Source organism: Taurulus bubalis, assembly GCF_910589615.1.
Source record: "Taurulus bubalis genome assembly, chromosome: 19".
Lineage (NCBI taxonomy): Eukaryota > Metazoa > Chordata > Actinopteri > Perciformes > Cottidae > Taurulus > Taurulus bubalis.
This window is the reverse complement of record NC_136607.1, coordinates 10,575,498-10,596,999: the sequence shown is the minus strand read 5'-3', so window position 1 is coordinate 10,596,999 and position 21,502 is coordinate 10,575,498. Positions and strand designations below refer to the sequence as shown.

General features: G+C 40.8%; 1 protein-coding gene across 1 annotated transcript in view; it reads right to left on the bottom strand.

Moving 5' to 3' along the window:
• strbp (spermatid perinuclear RNA binding protein) overlaps positions 1-18,603 on the bottom strand; it is a 70,192-nt gene extending 51,589 nt beyond the window's left edge. The window contains exon 1 of the mRNA XM_079235565.1: positions 18,571-18,603. The gene's annotated coding sequence lies outside the window, so the exon portion shown is untranslated. The remainder of the gene's footprint in view (positions 1-18,570) is intronic.
• Between the last annotated feature and the right edge of the window lie 2,899 nt (positions 18,604-21,502).

The window sequence follows — 21,502 nt, the reverse complement described above, 5'->3', positions numbered from 1 at the left end:
CAAGACACATCAATTCTGGTAGAGTTACTCTGTTTGTTCAAGCAAAGCTGGTGGGACACTGAGCCAGGGCTCCAACGGAAAAACACCACACACTGTTCTGAACCAGGACACATCTATTCATACATTTATGCACATGCGCACACACACACAGTGATCTGGCATCTACAAAGACGCATCAGTTTCAAACATCAATAAAGACCCCCTCTATGCTACAGCAATTGGTGGTGGTTTGTGAGCACACTTGTACATCTAGGCGTGGGTCCCTAAAATCACAAATGAGTCTACATTCAGCGGTGGTTTAACACTGACCCATTCTGCAGCAGAACACACACATAGGACCCTATACACCAATGCAGCGTAGAAGGCTGAACCACCAAGGAAAGAACATAAAAAACACCGTCATGTTATGATGTTAAAGGAAGAACTAATTTGTGGCTGACAGCATGATGTGTGATAGAGAAAGTGTTATTTTGCATCAGTGGAAATTAAACTACCGGCATAGGGAAGTATTGCAGAAGTATTTTCAAAGCTGCCGGGGATCCTCTATTCGAGTATAGTGTTTTATCTAGAGCCGAAACACACAATCGATTAACTGATTCATTATTTTAAGAAATGCCAAACCTTCATGGCTTCAGCTTTTGGATTGTTAGTTGGAAAAGACAAGCAATGAAAGATGTCACATTGGGCTTTGGGAAATCGGGATGGGCATTGTCCACCTTTTTTAAATGATTAATCGCTGAATCAAGAACATAATGAATGAGGAGATCACAGAAAATAGGTACAAATCACAAAACAAAGCTCCAATCTGATATAGTAAGAAAGGACAAAATAACTGGGAGTTGAAACATTGGGCTTATATGGTCCATTTGATTATATTCTGCTGCTGCTTTGTATCTCCCCCTGCATTGGATTTGATTCAATTAGCCACGCAAGTTAATGCAACCAATGAATGCCATTTAGTCTTTTTCCAGGTTTATGGACCATGCTGCAGGGAGTAAAGCTCACTCAGATCTATCACTTAACAGCCCGACAACGGACGGAGAGATCAGACCGAACATGACAAAGACAGACAGGAAGGAGAGGGAGGAAGAGAAGCCTCGACACACACCAAATGAGAAAGAGTGACTAAGTCTCGCCCTGGGCTTCATACAGTAGCACTTAACAAATTCAAGCCTTGCCCAATCATTTCCCTTCTCCCTGGGTTGCCATAGCTACAGCCTGCCTCCTTGTCTGTACTTTGGGAAGGTTGAGACTGTACCACTGCGTCTGTGCATGTGTGTCTGTGCATGTCTGTGCGTGTGCGTGTGTGTGTGTGTGTGTGTGTGTGTGTGTGTGTGTGTGTGTGTGCAGTAACACTTCCTATCCGTCAACCTTACATTCACACTGCTACTGGACGTCTGAGACGGGAAGCTGTCAGATAGAAGGGAGGTGAGATGCGCTATAGAGGGGAGGAAGAGGCTGGAGTGTGGCGGATGTGATGCTTGTGACCTAACACGTGTCTTCTCATTCAGCACCGATACCGTGTCTAAAGAGGTTTCTACTGTGGGGCCAGAGAACGGACTCTACTACATTTTTTATTAACTTCTCAAATGTAAAAAGTAAAATACCAAAAAGTATTGCGTTTTGAGAACTACGCTACGGCAATAGCATCGTAAATGTGAGGATATGTTGCTTTATATGCTTATAAATTAAATATGTTTGGGTTTTAGGCTGTTGGTCAGACAAAACAAGCAATTTGAAGACCTAATTTTGGGCCTGATTAACTTTATCTTGTTTTTTTTAAACTTCAAGGACAATGACAACAATATTAATTAGATGTAGCCTTACTCCATATTGTATCTACTGTTTATTCTGCGTTTGACTTATCACAAACAGTACTAACAAAACAAAGTGTTAATCATTTCATGTACTTGTTGTCAGTAGCCTGTATCTCTTGGAGTGTGTGTTTGGTATACATCGAGGATTCCTTTTATGATAAGACAATATGATTATCTCCGAAATACAGGGATTTGCTGTTCACCAAACAAACATCTGTTCAAGTAAAATGATTGTTTATTTTTAAATATGGCACTAAAATACAGGAACAGAGTACAGCACTGTTTGTGAAACTACCACGAGTTGGTGAGAAAATGTGTGTGTGTGTGTGTGTGTGTGTGTGTGCGCACACACAAACACACACGTACTCAAGGTACATGTATGTATTCAGAAGCATGCTTCTCAAGGTACCAGATGTCCCTTTGCAAGCACACCTCACAGATGTGTGTGTGTGTGTGTGTGTGTGTGTGTGTGTGTGTGTGTCTCTCTCTCATCAGGTACTGTAGATGACAAGAATGATATAAACACTTGAGGATCAACATATCACTAAAACTCCCGCCATCTGCCCGCCAGCAGACAAATATAAAACACAGTCTTCTCTTACTCCGCTATTTCTTTATCTCCTTGCATCGCTCCACTTTTCTCTCGGCTCTTGCTCTCTGCAGTCCTGCCATCCATCATCATTAGGAGGCGAATAGATGACCTGTCTACACCTGCAACCACTCTCTGTCCCTTTACTCTCTGGAGAGGAGAGGAGAGAGGAGAGGAGGAAAATACAGATACATGAAGTGAAGCTGTGATGTCTGTTCATTTTAATGTGCTATTGTGAAGTGAACATCATCTGCATAACTTAGACAGGACTGACACTTTGCCTGTGTATTTGTAGGGTACCATGTGATATCATACTGCGTGTGTATTTGCATTGAAATGTAAACTCTGAATCCTGCTCTTTCCATTGTGCTACAGTACAATGCTTTGCGAATTGCACCAAGTATAACACCAAATAAAGTCAAATCCCATAAGTATAATTCGAAATGTGGCACTAATATCTAAAACCCCGTCATAATTGTATTGATGATTTGCTTTTGTTTATGTGCACAATAGTCTGCCATTTTGCTCAAGTTATTGTAGTCACATTGCCATCAATATAGCAGAATACCACCGAACAAAGCAGGGAGTCTCTAAAGGAGGATAAAGGATCAAAGCAAATAGAGAAGCGACACAGAAAAGAGGGGAAAGCATGGGACAGTGCGAGAAGGAAAGGATGAGAACTAAGATGGAGGAGGAGAGTAGCAGAAGGAAGCATGCCGATGAGGGGAGGACGGGTAGAGGACAAAGTATTGTCTCCTGTTAATATGTAAAAATAACTGTGCTGCTGCCTGGTGGAGGAGCTAACTGGGTCAGAGAATTCCCACAGAGAGAGAGAGAGAGCAGGAGGAGAGAGAGGGGATTCACATTGATTCAGTCTGTGCTATCAGTGTGAAGCAGAAGTCAGTCTCTCTCCTCACCTCAGCTGAGAGGCTTCTCCGTGCACATCCGTTCTGTGTATTTGTATCTAATCTATCCATCTAGCCATCCATCCATCTATGTATCCATCGATCTTCTTTCCTCTGTTTTACTAGTTGCTCGTCCCTTCACTCCTCTACTAATAAACATGGCCTCGACTTCATCACACACACAAGCCTCTCTAGCACTCTGCTCCAGAGTTCCCCTCTTGCAATTAACCTTACTCTCTTTCCCTGTGTTTCTTTTCTCGCTCTGTAAATACACATCCCACGAAATGGGTGAATAAAACAGGGCGTGTATTACGTTGCCCGTTAATCTATTCATAATATGGCATTTATTGCCCAGCAGTTAAGCCCATGTGACGTATCCAGAACCAATGATAGTGGACTGATTAGCCTGTAGGAATAAGAAGAATGTAGGAACTTGAGTTACTATATTCCAGTCTGTATTATTATCAGTGGGACAAAATCAGTCACTGGTTAATGGGACATCGCATACTCAATTTCTCGTAATTTACTGGACTTCCATAACCACCACCCCCTTAATGTCATTTTGATTTGGTTAATTTCAAAGACTAATTTACAGCAATAAATAAGTTTGGTCACAAGTTGCTTTGCACACCATTCCATGTCAGACACTTTTTCATTGGTCTCTCCATCTGGACTTTTCCCTATTTTATTCATTCCTATTATTTATTTATTATCTCTTCATTCAAATTTTCTTTGCATGCTCTTCTATTTCTCTCCACATATTCCTACCCATCAAGTAGCTATGTGGAAATATCCCATGCACCAGGAAACATCTTTGCTAAATGTGATCATAATACCGTCTTTAAACTTTTCCTAAAACGCATCTTCTTCTTACCCTCTGTATCTGCTTAACCGCTGCTTCTCTTTGGTGTTCATGCAGCTCCTGTAAATTGAGGACTAAAGATTATTTGTTTACATAACTGAACAAAACCAATCATATTGAATTATTCTCAAAGTTGTACCTATTTTTAGATGGACTCTAAATTACAAAGACACTGTGAAGCTTTTTCCTAGTTTCTCTCTCACAGTTTTTAATCTACGAAATGTAATCCCATGCACCAAATATTTCATGGTCTGCTGTGTTTCTGCTTTTTTTTTTTTACTGTTCCCTCAGTAACTGCAGCGACAAGAGCCAGCCATAAACCATATGATGTGCGTGGGTCAGCAATTCTTAGCAGTAATTAAAATCTTTATTGATGAAGACCGCTGTAAGCATATTAACTATTTTGCAGACTATTCGTCAGGCTACTGTACATACTTTACTGGCTGTGTGCGTGGGAGCCTGAGTCGTACATCTAGAAGACAAATTAATATGGGAGCGCTCTTGCACACGGGGAATTCCCACCTGTGTATTTTCTCGTTACTTCAAATAGTCATATGCAATTTCTTTGGCAATGGAAAGCAATAATGTGAAGAAATTAATATTATGCAAATAGGTTCTGGTGAAGGTCAATCTACTGCTTATAATCAAGCTAACCTTCACCTCTTTGTTCCTTTTACTTGCCATGTTTCTGCTATTTCATAATCTTTCTGGTTAACTATGTGCAGATTAGCCAATCTCCGCAATGAATTCATACACTCATGTGCCTGGATAGAGCTACTTAAAATGCGTACAGAGCTTAAAATGATTAAGAACTTAAGGCCTCAATGGATTAACCTGCAGGGTTGATCTGAAATGGGCAGGGCTGCTTCTTGGCTAGCTGACTGGGGGCAACAGAAATAGCTTGAGCTGACTACAGCATATGTAATGCACTGCAGCAGTCCTCCAGGGTTCCATGTCTTTGTATCTAAACCACCTGCTGTATTTGTGTTTGAGCATAAAGAACAACATCATGCGTTTGTGAACTGGAGTGTACATGTAAAGGCGACATGGCTGGCCTAGGGCGTTGATGTGTTTTATGGAATGGAAGAGGAGAAATGCTTATGGGTTGAATAACTCATATCTTAATAATGGTGCAGTGGTACTGTGCAGTGTTTTAAACCGAGCGCCCAGAGAGAGCCTTTCCTAATGAACATAAAACACTTTATTACCCTGGTCATGTGGAGGCCTTTAGTTGAGGAAACACTGCAGTAGTGTAGCTACAGTAGATCTTTGAAAGCAAATAACTACCAGGGTCGCTCTGTAAGCCTTCTATGTGTTTTTATGCATTTGTGAAAAACAAAATAAACAAAAAAAGGGCAATTGTATGTTTGTTGTGAGCTGACAAACCTTAAAAGGCTTGAAGGTTACAATTCAATAACTTGTAATTCAAGCTTTATTTATAGTTGTAAATTAAAATAAATGTTGCTATTACACTGTACAGTATTTGATACTTCTAATTGATGCCATTTTTGTAACGGTGATCAGAGTCAATGGGCTTTGTATGTATTTTAATACTCTATTGTGACTGACAAGAATGCAGTATGCAAAAACACAAAACTAATGCAGAAGCTTCTGGAACAATACAAATATCTGTCTTGCAATGAAATATATTGTTATGAGAGTCTGCCCATGATCTACTGCACCACAGCCCTGAGACTGTGAGCTGAACACCACAGTTATAAAACATGTGTACTCCTTTCCTTTTATTTCAGCACCTCCATACAAGTTGAATCAAAGGAACATCAATTTTGCAAACCGCTGTAGGTTTCTTGTTTAGAATCCACTTACCGAAAGGTTTAAAGTCCATATGCATTAAAACTATAAAAGACATTTTATGACTGAACAAGAGTTAGCAAACCTAAAATATTCCATCTTCACTGGGACTTTGCTCTTTAAGAAACATCTTGCTTGGAAATTTAGCACACCCTCCTTAAGCCACCATCTCTGACTTACATAGTGCTTACAGACCTGTGTGTGCTTTTATTGGAAACAGTTTAGCAAATAGACACAGATTAGAGTACAGCCTACACATAATCCAGAGATGACTGCAACCACACAGAGTGAGAGAATGGAATCCTGTCTTCTGTGATAACAGCGCTGTTCATTCAGTGCTGAAACATTCATTGTTGAAACATCCACATGGTTTCAAATGTGGCTGACATTGCTCATCAGCCTGGTGATGGTTAACTCCTCGTGAGAAAAGTCAGGGACTCTATTTAGCATGTATGCATTTTAACAGTGGTATTAGTTTGTATATGTTGTTGAAACTAACACATACATTGCTGCATGTATGTGTGTTTGGATTTAACAAGTTAATAATAAACAATGTGTACAACACAAAACAGATTATGAAACTAATGATTGCTGTGTAACTGCAATGTTTAGAGGAAAATATGATGGGCACGCAAAGTATTTGACATGCTATCACACTTTCAAACTGCCAATATCACCACAAAACAGACAGCACAGGTGGCTAAAAGGTAGAGCCACTAATCAAAAGCAGCACAAGCAGAAGGCCCCTAATCTGTGTCGCAGTGATCAAATAATCATGAATGACGTTGAGCGATGACAAGAATAAATACAATATATTATCTCGCCTTGAAAAATAAACAATTCCAAACATATATTGAACAGAATATGCAGGATGCATATGAATGAAACACAAGAGTGACGCCACATACTATTCAATCATGATCAGAGTCCAAATACTGTGACAACTTTGACAGCCTCTGTTCCCCATGTGCCTGCCAGCTCTGAGTGCTACGGCCTCTTTTCCTTCCTCTCTAATGACCACAGTGTGCTGGACTGTACATTTGTCCAAAAAGAAAATTGCTTTACCGTAATTCCCTCACGCTGATTAACGTCACCAAATCAAGTTCTCATTCCTGGAAAAGAGCTGTAGTAAAAAGATCCTCGCTAACACAGGATGAACGCGGCGTGATGCGCCTGCTATTGCAATGTTTCTCAGCTGATTTCCTTTAGAAATCTGATTTGGAACATAGCTCACCTCTCAAATGTGCTGGTTGTTTGGGTCAGTCAATGACCCAAACACACCTTGTTTTTTTTTGCCATCCTGAAACCGAGATGTCCCAAAGGGGATGTTTCCCTCAGTCTGACCGGTTCGCAGCTCCTCTGCTGGTGAAGGAGAGTTGTTATGACAACCCATTTACACTCTTGATATTTAGCTTTTCCCCTGACATGCCCTGAAAGTCGATTGCTGCGCTCTTTGTAGTCTACATCTTCTCTTCACCATTAAGCGACCTACAGTTCCATGATAGCGACGCATGCCAGCGGAAATAAAAACCTGCCATGGATTCACAATGAGCGACAGCTTCCACCTGCATCGCTTTATATAATATTTCACTTAATCATGTGGACCAATTTTGAGTTTCTGACTCCCTTCTTTTTGCTTTCCCGGAACACAAATCATTGCATAAATATGACAGGCCTTGTGATGCTCCAGTAAATAAATATTCAAAGTGGACGCAGATAAATGTGCCCATTTTTCATCCTAAGTAGCAATAAAAAAAGAACAAGATACAAATATTTTACAGTTTACCAATTTCATGCTGAAATACTGAAAAAATTACCCAAGTGGTCTGATAAATGGCTATTAATATTGTCAGTTAAATATTCAAATTAGCTAAATCTAGGGAGTCATAAATACCTGTCATGGTTTAAGTTATGGGATCTAAAACCCAGCTGTGCAGTGGCACGTTAAGTAATAATATATTTGAGGTACATATGCTGGATGGATTCTGATATCGAGCAACTGGTACAAAAGCAATTTGAACAAAGAAAATCTCGACTAAAGCTTAGTTTATACTTGGCGTAGTGAAGCTGGCGCGTGGGCCGCTTGGTCTTGCACCTCTGAATTGTTGTACCTTGGCATGCGATCACGTGACTGTTATAAATAGTTCACTGATAAAAGGATTTACATGTCGTGGGATTATACAAAGAAAAGAAGAGAGAAAGAAACAAAGACTAATTCGCTTTTAAATACTTTAGAAACAGGTGGACTTAAAAATCTTCATTTGAGTATATATATTTAGCTCGCCAAATCAAATTTGTTTCCAGGATATTAAACATTTGCTTCCTTATAATAAATGTAATATTTTACTTATTTCTTTACAAGGCTTGTGCAAAGGCAATAAAGTTGGCCATGAATATGAGATATGAGTTTACAGATAATAACAATTCCTCCTCGGCATTGTTAAGGTTAGTTTATGGCTTTTACTAGTTACACATTCTATGGGCATATCTATGAGTTACCTTCATTGTCTTTTTGATTCTTCAGTTCTTTTTGTTTGTACATCCTCTGGCATTAAGGAGAATAATGCAGCCCACAGCGCAAAGAGTATAAGCACTTCCGTACATACTCAGAGCTTGCACTCCGTCTGCGGAGGCTCGCGCTATGGCGCCAAGCGCGAGTACAAATGAAGCTCAAGTTCTCAATATAACATAGAACTTCAGCACCATGGAGAGCAAACATCCCAAACTAAATATAATATTCAGCAAAGTTACCCATAGTACAACAGAATAGTTTTAATTGTCAAAAACGGCAAATAACAGCTAAACTACACAACATGCATAATCCCATATGGACTCACCAGCAGCCGGCACAGTTGCAGGCAGCACCCATCCCCGAGTCACACAATGTAATACAACTCACAGTATGACATCAGTCTTAACAAAAAAAAGGCCTCCTTCCTCAGATACTACACTCGCAGGAAACAACATGGGAAGATCATTTCTCTGCTTTGGAACACGTTTCCTGATGTTCAGATGATTTGCTTGATAACAACGTGTTGTTGTAAACTCAGTAGGACTTCAGAGAGAGAGAGAGACTGCACCTCAGCAGATTGCAGTGTTTTATAAATCAATGCTTGACATATTTATCTTTGATTAAACAGCCAAGTCATGAATCATGGTCTTTGCATTGTTATCTTTGCCACTTGCTGCTTTTGCTAACTGCAGCAGCAAATCACATCACGCCTGTTTAGCAGCTCTACGCTGGCCCCTTTTGGAGGTCTCGATTTTAAATTTACTGATAACTAAAGGCCCCCAGCGACATATCAAACCTCTTTTTATCACTTATGAGCTGAGCAAAGTTTGGTCCCCTAACAAAGGGGACTGGGCCTCGACTCTCAGAATTCTCTGGTGTTGCAATTTCCTCCAAGGGGAGCTTTTGCTAGAAAGATGATGACACGATACCAGGGTAACGAGATGGGGTCTGTTGAGATTGGGAACAGAAGAGGGTGTTTCAGGAAGACACTTGTTTGAGGTGTAGTGTCTCTTAGGCGGTTAGTCATTTGTGAAGGAAGGTGCCCACTTGATAATAACGATGTCATGCCCACACTCACTCGGGCTGAGAGATAGAAGTACTGCAAGTGGTTGTTGAGAGTCTGATGGTGCAGAAGAGCCTGACGTTTGCTTGACTTTGAAATGGACCTTTTTAGGAGTGCTCATCAACAAAGCCTCACCTGTCAGTCAAGTCGGTTTGCAATCACGAGTTCACCATGCATGTTTGAGCTAGTGTGGTTTCTATCCGTTTTTTTGCATTTGGGCAGGCAAGAGAGAGACTGTTTGGTGAGACCTGTGTCGGACTATAGCTCTAATGAGCTGTGGATGTAAAACATAAAAGGTCTTTATTCCAAGACAACGTACATCCCACACAAACCAGGGTATGGTTCACACAGCAAAGAGTGCAGTTTACAGAGCTCCTTTTCTAAATATTATCTGCATCATTATTCTATTACTTATATATTTAGTGTATTCATGTGGCTCTTACTCTCCCCACCTACACATACAACCCACAGCTGAGTGCAAAGTGTGTGAGATGTGTGTGTGAGAAACAGAAATGTGAGGAACCACATTTGAAGCAAAAATATAAATTGCAACATGTCCTCACTGACAAAAGATTACTGAAATACATTAGCATCACAATGTAATGCAAATACACACATGCAAACAAATAGTCATGAATTTAGGTTACGTTCCACAAAAAAGGAAGTTTGTGAGTGTAAAAGTGTCATTATTTCAATTGTATACTGATGATCAATCTAAGAAAAAACTAAAATGATGCACAAAAAACACACACACACACACATATATACATACATACATACATATATATATATATATATATATATATATATATATATATATATATATATATATATATATATATATATATATATATATATATATATATATATATATATATATATATATATATATATATATACACATATACATATATATACATATACATATATATATGGCTGTGCGTACACAAGTCAGGCTGACAATCATGTGTGTGCTGGAGTGAGACGATGATGTGGCTCTAAAGGATCTCAGGAGAAATATGGTGAAGGATGTGCGTGTGCGTGGCTCTGTTGCATCCTTTTTATCCACATCGTCCCCAGGCACAATAAACACGGGTGGATACACCGCAGTAGCTCTGAAGCATATGACACAAGTATGTGTGTCTACTGTACATTAATATCTTTGATTCTACACTCTGTGTGTCCATGAAGTAGCGTATACATGTACAAAAGATGAGCATAATTGTATCCGTTTATTTTTAGTCAGGCTAATACTCTTTTAGAGATTAGTAATAGTCTTTTTGTCAAAGAAAATCATAAAAGGTACTTTAAATGTAGCTTCTTTTGTCCGAGCCAAAAGAATTAAAGGGTTTTCCATTTATAAACATATTCAAGAAGCTGTCACCTATGCATCTTTGGAGTTTTAACTTTATAAAACATTGAAAAGATTAAATCAGCTTTTAAAACAAACTTTATGTCAATTGTCTAAATCAGGGGTGCCCAATACGTCGATCGCGATCTACTAGTCGATCGCGGAGGTAGTGCGAGTAGATCGCATGCCATTTAAAAAATAATAATAATTTAAAAAATTTAAAAAAACTTTAGCGACAAAACCCAGCTCCCAGTGTGCAAATTAATGTCAATCACTACGGCCGCTGCGCCCGCAATGGTTGGCCGCTTGAATGGATGTATTGCCAAGTACGGGGAGATGTTTTCCCCGACTTCCTTAATTACCACTGCATAATACACCAACAAGCATTATGCGCTACAACGCTAAACATGAAAGAGATCACGGATGTGGCAACAAAGATCGTCTAATCGAGCGAGAGCTACAGGAGTTTCTCCATGTTGCTAAACATGCAGAATACAACCAAATAAGAGTATGTCAATATGCTCACGTTTCTGAATTACAATTTAAAACGTGTGTAAATTGTGTGTTCCCCTGAAGGAGGGAGCAGCAAGACGTGGGACTGTAATGAGTCATTTTGATTTACTTTTAAACCCTTGCGCTTTAATTATCGGGTAGGATGGACAATTTTTTTAAACTTTTGGACTTTGAATGGCACTTGCAGCCCAGTTATTCTTTAGTTATTTTGCACTTTCAGAGGCTTGATTGCTATGTTGAGTTACCTTTAAAGCTTTATTTGTACTTTTTCTTTACTTTTAAAGCATATTTGCACTTTAATTTGTATTACTATATCATTTATTTGTTATGATGATGTTCTGATGTTCAGATCTTGTTACTCAAATACATTTGAAGTTCAAATTCCAACATTTTGAGTTACTATTCTTAATTTGCAATGGGAAATAGTCATGAGATTAGTCGATTAATCGAAAAAATAGTCGATAGATTAGTCGTTTATGAAAATAATCGTTAGTTGCAGCCCTAGAGTCAGCCTTTTCCCACATGAAAAAGATTAAGTCCAAACACCGTTCCACCATGACTGATGACCATTTGGTCTGCCAGACGCTGACTACCAGCAGCTACTGTCCAGACTATGCAACCCTGCTGGTTCCATGCAGTGAAGTCATCAGAGTAAAATGTAATGACCAAAAATGTACAGAATTGTATTGTGTCATAAGGGTTCATGCAGTTATGCAAGGTACACCAATATTGTAACTATAAAGTATACTCTGTATATTTATAGATTAATAATGCTTTATATAGATATAAGCATTATTAATGTAGGTAGATCTTTTTGACTTGGTCATTTTAAAAGTAGCTCGTGAGCCAAAAAAGTGTGGGCACCCCTGGTCTAAATCAACAACAAATCATCTCAGCACTAACAACAATGGTCCATTTTAGCTTTAAGCCTTGAAAAAGAAGCCGTGTAGAGGTCTGAGCATTCAGTTAAGGCATTGCAATATGCAATACCATTTTGCCATGAACATGCGGCTCTCCTCCGCTCAGTCGCTGTCGGTGTGGGCTGGTGTGTGTGTGTGTGTGTGTGTGTGTGCGCAGAGGAGAGACAAGAATCCCATAAATCCTACTTTATTAGATAAACTTACTAATCAGATAAAGAAATCTAGCACACCCCTGTGCACACACGCAGCATCTCACTGATAATCTCCATTACCAATTACGGGGTGATACGCCACAGCTTAACATGAAAGCAGCAATTAATCTGCTAACACCGGTCACTGGGTCATTGTAGTAGAGATAGATGCCTGCAGGCACACATATGCACACACATCATTGAGATTTATTTAGAGAGGAGAATCTTTTTTCCTCATTTCTCCAGAGATGCAATTCAAATATATATATTTTTATTTTTTCCTTTCCATCTTTTGCCTGTGTTCTAAAGTGTGGTGAAGGACTCAAAATTGGTCCCAAGACTTTTTCTTGTGAGTTCCTTTCAAAGCATGCTTTAGATTGGTCTAATGCTTGACTGCAGTTCTTAATGACAAGGTTTAAAAACTAGCCGAGGGGGAGTATAAACCCTAAAAGATGGTATGAGGGTGGCTACTTCAGATCTACATCATGGAAACAAGTGCTTCTTTTGATTAGAAAATAAGTCGATCCACCAGTGTTTAGCACTGTTGTCAAATGCCGATTAAAGTAGATTGAGCTGGATTATGTTTTTCAAGGCACTAACAACTACACAAACAGACACTACAAACTTGAGCTGGCAGTATTTTGTATTTGTTATAAAAAAAAAAGGGTAGCGAACAACGCTTCATCTGCTCCGTCTAATATATTAATAAGAAAAATGAATGGAGAGATTTAACATTGACAGATGAAGCTCATAAACACAACCTGTCACACTGATTCGACAAACAGCCTTTCATACATTGGTGAAAGCATGGCAATGAAATTTCCTCCGTTAAATTTCTTCGGAACAAATTTTTCAAATAAATTACCAGCATGCACGAGTTATCATATAATAATACAATAAACCATTATATTCTAGAGTATGATACAGACAGTTAAAAAAGGCTAAAAAACATCCCAGTACAACCACAAGTCTTCAACCGCTTGTTGGAGCAAAAGGAGGTGACTGCACCTTTGAACGTGGTTTGGTTCAACCAAATGTGTTAAACCATACTGGGATTCAAGCTGGAAACCGTCCAGTCACAGTCCAAACAAGGTCTGCTTGGTTTGAATAAATAGCCCGATCTTCCAGGAAGTCTACATCGGAGCGAGCTATGGTTTCCCTGATCTAAGCTCTTTTTGATGCAGTAAGCAGAGCTGGGACATTAGAGGAGGGAGATCGGGGGAGGTAGTGTGTCTGTGTGTGCGTGTGAGAGCTCAGAGTTCGGATGGGGTCTGAGCAAATGGGTTATCAACATGTGTGCACTAAATGCGTTACATGTTTCTGTCAGCGTGTGAGCGACTGCAAGGCCGAGCAAAGGGGTGACACTCAGTGAGTCACAGTCGTTGAGTGACGGAGCAGATGGGCCGCTCATACCAAACTGTCAAACTGAAGACGTTCTCTTCACCCGATCATTCACTCCTTCTGTGGATATGTGTGTACACGCATGTCATCCTTTTTGCTAAAGCCAGAGGAAGACTCTATGCTGAATTTTGTAATAATAATGTAAAACAATATTTCAAGGTTGACGTACTACACTGAGGGTTTTGATTGAGACCTTTGTTGTGGTGTGCACAGAGAGAAAAGGATGCAAAGTTGGATTTCAAATATATAAAAAAGAAAAGATCATGACAACAACAAAAATATGAGCAATAGAGGAAGTGGCTTTCATGTCACACACAAGTAAGAGGGTTTTGTATTTCAGCCCTCTTGTGTTCTTCATCTCACTTTGGAGGACAGGGATTCTGCATAAACCCACATTAAGTGGTTTACAATGCCATCTGGAGCATTTTCCATTGTGATAAAATATGTCAATATTTGATTTTTAATTAATTGTGCAAAGCAATGATGGTAAGCACACTCACGCTGCATGTCATTTGGATTTCACTGGTTTTGCTATTAAAAGAACTATTAATATTTATTTATTTGAGATTTTTCTCAATCTCTGAGGAAAATAGGTCGATCTAGCTATCTCTGCATCTGCTTCTCCATTAATTTCACTATTGACCTTTTATATGAAGCCAAATGAGTGCTGAGGTTTTTGATATGAGTGTGCGAAAGCTACATTAATTCAAAATATTGATTTCATTAAGAGGATATTAATAGAATGACTTTATAGAGAATCCACTTAAGATTGTGTTCATTCCTCACTGCATCGCATAATCACACTGTTGTGTGTGCACGGAAAGGGAAATATATATATGCATTTAGCAGCACTAATTTTGTCAAGGGTTTACTTTTCATTGTGAAACGTCATAGGCCTAATGAGAACAAAATCATCATATAAAAAAGGTAGATAAATAACATGAGAACGCAAACAGCCATTCCTCAGGAGGAACTGACTATTATCACAAGTTCCCCAATTCATCTTGTGGTGAAAGCTCCCTTTGTTTCATTGTAAAGCAGCCGCACAAAGCCAAAGTTCAAGTTAACAGTGACTTGAGAAACCAAACCCTGAACAGTTCATTGCAGGTTCAGTGTTTGTGTGGTGCAAGCTGTGGCGCAGGAAACCTTACATGGCCATCTCACGCGCTCGGTCTGTCTGGCAGTCCCTCTTTGTCTCTCTCATCTCTTGTCTCTGTCACTCTGAGCTATTCCTGGATTCCACACTGAGGTGAAAGGAAACAGGAACTGCTGCAGTGGATGTTGGTACATAGCAGCGTTTTTTTCGCGCGGACACACACACACACACACACACACACACACACACACACACACACACACACACACACACACACACACACACACACACACACACCTAATGGCGTTGTTCCTTAGCCAGTTGGCATTTCCTCAAACATGCCTGTGTGATGAAAGTCATTCTTGTTCCTACAGCTGGAATGTGAGGGCAGTATGTGTTTGCATGTGTGTATTTGCATGTGTTTGGCAAACTACACAGCCGAAATTGAGATGGTCAGCTGGATGGATCGGAGTCAGCAGGGTGCAGATGAGTTCTTCCTTTATTTTACCATGTGGAGGGAATATTCAAAACAGTAGAACACTCTCTGCTATCTCCCCTTTGTTCAGCCTCTCCTGCACCACAGCACCACTGGGACTCTCCCCAACTCCCTGTTGTGCTTACTGGAACCCTGGCAGCCAGCTGCCCTATCGGCCAATTAGGACAGCTTTTACTAAAGCTCCAGCCAATTGGATTAGTGCTACATTTCCTTGACAGAGGAGACTCTAAATGTGCTGCTCTATGCTTGAATTTGAGAACTGGTAAGCAGACTCCCGTTTCGCTGAGAGGCACTGGGCACCAGTGAACACACACGTTGCAGAGGCAGTGGCAGGAGAAAGAGACATCCCATGATGCAACTGGAACTGTGAGTCCTCTGCAACTGAGAGTGTGTAACTGAGATTTTAAACAGGTTAAACCAGGAGCATAACTTAAAGCAAACCAGAATCCAAGCAGCCGAGGGACCACGACACTGCTCCCAGGTGTATAAAACACACACTTACACAGATGGATTTGAAAGAGCTGATCCAGGCTAAACATACTGAGGTGACAGCAGACAGACAAGGGAATGAGGGCAAACGTAAGAGTGAAACATGAAGGAGACCAGACATCTTCATTTGTCAAATAAAACAGTTACTCTTCCTGAGGCGTTTTTCTTTTTTTCTCTGTAAAAGTTTTTTTTGGGAGGAGTTTTTCCTTATCACAATCGAGGATTTAAGGATAGCTGTGCAAATTGTAAAGCCATTGGAGGCACATTTGTAATTGGGGTATGTAAATAAAACTGACTGGGCTTTGAAAACAAATGAAATGTTGTTTTTTACTACCTGACTGAGTGTGGAATAGATTGGAACAAATTTACTTGACTCTAATTGTCACTCCACTGCGTTTGTGTTTTCAGTCTGTAGTTGTGTTAGTCTTTGTCATGCATGATCAGCGTACCGATGGGTGGCAGTTCCCCATGTGTCCTTAATCTGAGAATATGGTAAAGTAAATTTCATTAGTGGAAATTAAAGCAATTTCGAAATCCAACCAAGTAATTCAAATCCATCGTGCTTCAATCATCTGTTTGAAACTTCGGATCAAATACCAAAAGCTAAATATAGAAATTTTGAAAAAACATAATGCACTAAATCTAGGACCGACATGTGTGTCTGGCTTATTTGTAAGTGTGAGAGGATAAAGGGCAAACGGGGACTAGTGATGCAAAAGGAAAGGAAAACTATACTGAATTAAGAAATGGAATGAGTCACATTTTCCCCAAATAATTAGGAGAAATATAAATAAGAAATACCAAGAGAAAACATTCCTTAAAGAAAGAAATGCCGACGGAGACAAAGCAGCAGATAATATTAAGCTCGCTCTCTCCCTCCCTCCTTCTCATCGATACTGATTGAGAGTTCACTGCAAAGTCAATACTTTTGAGCAAGAGTCTGTGAAAGTGCTCATGGGGGCCTGGAGCATACACACTCAACCGCACAAGTACACACACACTTTCTCAACCGGACCTATTCCTGGTACTCTGTTCACTTTGGAAAGTTGCCGCTGGATACTTGTCCATCACAGAAAAAGGCACATGAATGCACACAAGAAAATACGGGAGACTGCAAAATCACTGACAATCTCTCAAACACACATACCTAAAGGGCAAAGAGGAACCTACTCCATCGCTCTCGCTCTCTCTCTACATCCAATGTACGCAGCACAAGAGGAGCATTATATGTCCATAACAAGCAACAACTAAAGACGTCTGTGTTTCCACTCAAATCAGCTAAGGGCTAGGTATTAAAACAAAGACACCCCACATTTAGCCGGGGCAGGTGTGGCCGAGTGTTAAACGGGGACATCTCCTGCACACGAAACAGGGTGGAGCAGACACAAATAACCCAAAGGCAACAGGCTATTAGTCGAGCCTGGAGACACTGGTCACAAAGAGCTCATCAACTCCTGAAACCAGCACAGACCAATGGGAACCAATAGACCGCAGCAGAGACCAAATGCAGCTCAATTAGCCAGGCAATGAATACAAAAAAAACAAAACTGAGAAACGATGCCAAATCTGCAACAATGCTGATTCAGCATCAATAGGAAGTGTTTGGGAAGCGTTGCATGACAAACCCTCTGTACTGTACCTGCAGCACACCGACGAGATAAGATGTCTTTTGTGGTCTTTCTGCTTATTGTGAGAGCGAGAAGGCGGTGCTCGTGTCAGATCGACCCACTTAACAGGTTTAGGTACGCCGACAAGCTGGTTCAGCAAGAACAGGAGGGCAGTTCAGGGTTTCTTTCATACGCTGTCATTCAATTACAACCCACGCACGCATGAACGCACTCATGGGCACATTCTCCCCCTCTCTCACGCACACACACAAACACAAACAGAGAAGGTGTATTGTGTGAGGGAAATACCCTCGATGGTGAAACACGTTGCTTCAATACTTTACTTTTGGTTCCCTAAAAACAGTCCCTCGTGTGGGGTTAAAAAGAGGAAATTAAAAAATATATATACTGAACATCAAAAAAGAAAAAGACAGAAAACAGGGCTGCTGAAAACCACACAAGCGGGACATCTAATAACCGAACACGAGTTGAGGAAAACATATTAAAATAGTCCTCAATGGGTTCACATACAATCGATACCTCGCAGACTAGTGCGGAAGTGCGCTATCAGACACCTGCTTTAAAAGATGAGCTGCAGTCAAACCGCCACCTCCGGGCTCCTCGCGGAGTAATTCACCAAAACGTCGTCCGCAAAAGCCGACTGGCAACATAGTACCCACGACACGAGGAAAGTTACCGTTTCATCACGTGTAGAGTTCCTCTTTTTGTTCTCGCCACGGGGGGAGGAAGCAAAAGCAAGGACGGAGCAGATAACGAGACAATGCATGTCCACTGTGGACCAAGAAGCCCGAGAGAGATAAAAACAAATGAGCCCCAAAACTCCGAGAATGTTCTCTCTCGTTGTGACAGCGCGGAACTTGCATGTGAAATACCGGAGGGAGAAGAAGAAAAAAACAGCAAAAAAAGAAAATATCAATCAACTTACGGTGTTAGCAATAAGTTGCCGATAGTCCGTCACTGCAACCAAAACATAGAAATCCAAAGAGGCGAAAAAAATCCGCCGAACGAGAGAGAGAGCCGATGTGAGCTGTCACCGTGCAGCCGTCAGACTGCGTGTGTGCCTTATTGCGACCGGAGAAGTGAGCGCGAGCCCGGAGCCGCCTGCTGGTGTCTCCGCTCTCGCACGAGACAAGAGAAAGGGGCGAGATCCCTAGAGATGAATGTTGTCGGTAGTGCGCAGGTGCGGACTGAGTCGATTCATTCCGGTGGAGTAAGGGCTATGGAAAAAAAGGCAGAATGCGCTGCATCTGTTCATCTGTTTATTCCTGTATTCTTCCGAGGAAGCGTTGGAGACGAGCAGAAGAGTGACAGCGAAATAAACAACCGCAGATATATTTAGAGAATCGAGCAGTAGAAAAGGGTGTTATTCGCTTATAGTGCATCTAATTTAATTAAATGTGGGACTATATTGATTATTTTCGCCATCAATTAACCAGTCAATATACATTTTTTTTTTCAGATTGATCTTCATCAATCGTTAAATCAAAGTTGTAATCTGTCAATTGTGACAAATGCCCATTACAAGTTCCCAGAGCGTTTATTTTGTAAAACTATTTTTTTTTTTGTTATCTTACACACACTTTTAAGTAAGATACATTAGATAATGCCCACATTTGAGAAGCTAAAATCAGAATATCAGAGTTTGTGCTTATTACTTTACACATGCGTTATGACTTAAAAGCTTGATTTAGTCAATAGATTTTTCGCCTAATCCTGTCAGCACTCAATTTGATTTATTTGACAAAATAAAATTCCACCCACGGCTTTTTAATTATCATAGTCTATATCTTAAATTGGTCAAAGTAAAACAATATCAATACAATACATTTAAGTGGAAATGGGGAGAAATCCCGATTAGAAAGAGTCTAGGAATATATCTTGACTCCCTCTCAAGAGAAGCATTTCTCTCTCCAAGTCCCAGACAGTCTTATAAATAATTCAGCAATGAAAGCTTGCCTCTGCTTGCCTGGTTGCATGCAGCACCAAAAGCAGCGCTCTCACTCCCGCTGCACGGCGTCAATCTATGCGGGCCTTACCAATTAAAACACATCTCAAAGAAGAAAAATAAAGTTCAATCAACATTCTTGTTTCGCAAATGGCTGTGTCCGGTCAGCCAGATCAGCCAGGGGATTATAAAGCTTCTGTCAACTATCAATAGCCTCGTGCGCCTGCGAGGGAAGGTGGGAGGGAGGGAGGGAGGAGCGGGACGGCTCGGTTTCAATGCGCAGACGGTGCAGGGCGACCAGCCGATGATGCTGTTTGTCCTGTCCGCGGATCGGAGGAGAGCACAGATTTACCCGCAAGCGACGACACATTTAATCCAAAACACAGTGTCCCAAACCTCCCCTCCTATCTGAACCGCATACTAACCAGGCAGGGTAGAGCCGGGGGTGGGGGGTGGGGGGGGGGGGGGGGGGGGGGGAGCAATTTACCTGCACACCGCTCCCGTTCAGCTCGCCGATATTACTTCCCCACTCACTGTGGCTTTCAGCGCTGCCGCTCACTCCGAGCTGCTCCCAGCCGAACGGGAATTTAGACAACGGGATTTGTTCACGTGGTCACGCTCAGTGATCCTAATTGGCGGAGCGGCTCGAGCCGCTGCTGGCTTCGCACCTGTATACGGTGAACGGTGCCACGGTGCAGCCAGGAGGAGGAGGAGAGAGACTGAGGAAAACAGATTGGTGCAGTATATCTATATGTGTATAGATATACTTGCATAATATCGATGGAAGGATGCCCCCGTGTGTGAATGTGTGTGTGTGTGTGTGTGTGTGTGTGTGTGTGTGTGTGTGTGTGTGTGTGTGTGTGTGTGTGAGAGAGAGAGAGAGAGAGAGAGAGAGAGAGATAACCCAAAAAGGAAATTGAAATTGAGTTTTATAAAGCCTCCTGCAGATTTATAATAATATAACAAATAGCCAGGATTTCAGATAACTTAGGGCAAGTATAGCCTATAAAATGAACACAATCAGATCAGAACATTGAGATACCAATAAAACAAAAGAACCAGGCTACTGTCAGATCATTGGAGGTTTTGTTATGTTCAAAAACCCACTGCTTGTAAAGTTCTATGATTGTTTTCATGCAACTGTTTTGCATAAAAAATAGAAAGGACTGGCAATATTTGTATTGCCATATGCAGGCTTTGTGGGGTTAATTCAGATACTGTTTGATGGACAAATAGAACAGCCAATTAGAGGTGCTTGACAAGTTCACATGTGACAATAAAGTTTTATTTTTGAATAACAGAGTTCCACTGAAACTGTGATGCCCCACGTTGTCTTAATCCTCAATCATTTTATGTGGGTTAACACTGGGTATATACGCCAGGATCGCTATACAATCCACATCTGCTACCATTGCATGCTACCATTGCATTCCAATAAGCATAACCTTGTAACATAGACACACAAGTAAACAGAATCCAACACAAAGTACATTACACCAACACACTGCACTGCTAACACTTGTATTCCAGCGTTATTGTTGGCAACCTTTTGAGTCTTGCTATTCGTTTTTCACTTTGCTTTTTAATTGTCAGTACCCCCATATGAAAACGGCAAGCAGTCATGCCATTAAATTAATGGTATTATAGTAATTTATGCCTCTACTAGTGGCCTAATGGTCAGACCCACACACACACACACACACACACACACACACACACACACACACACACACACACACACACACACACATATATATATATTTGCAAAGAGGTTTTGAGGTTGAGGCTTGTAATCAAGGCAGTGGCCAACCTCAGAATATGCTGTAGTAGTCCATACCATATTCCCACTTTAACACATGCACACAAGCACAGCAAACACACACAGTTATTCATCTACCTACTGAGGCCACGG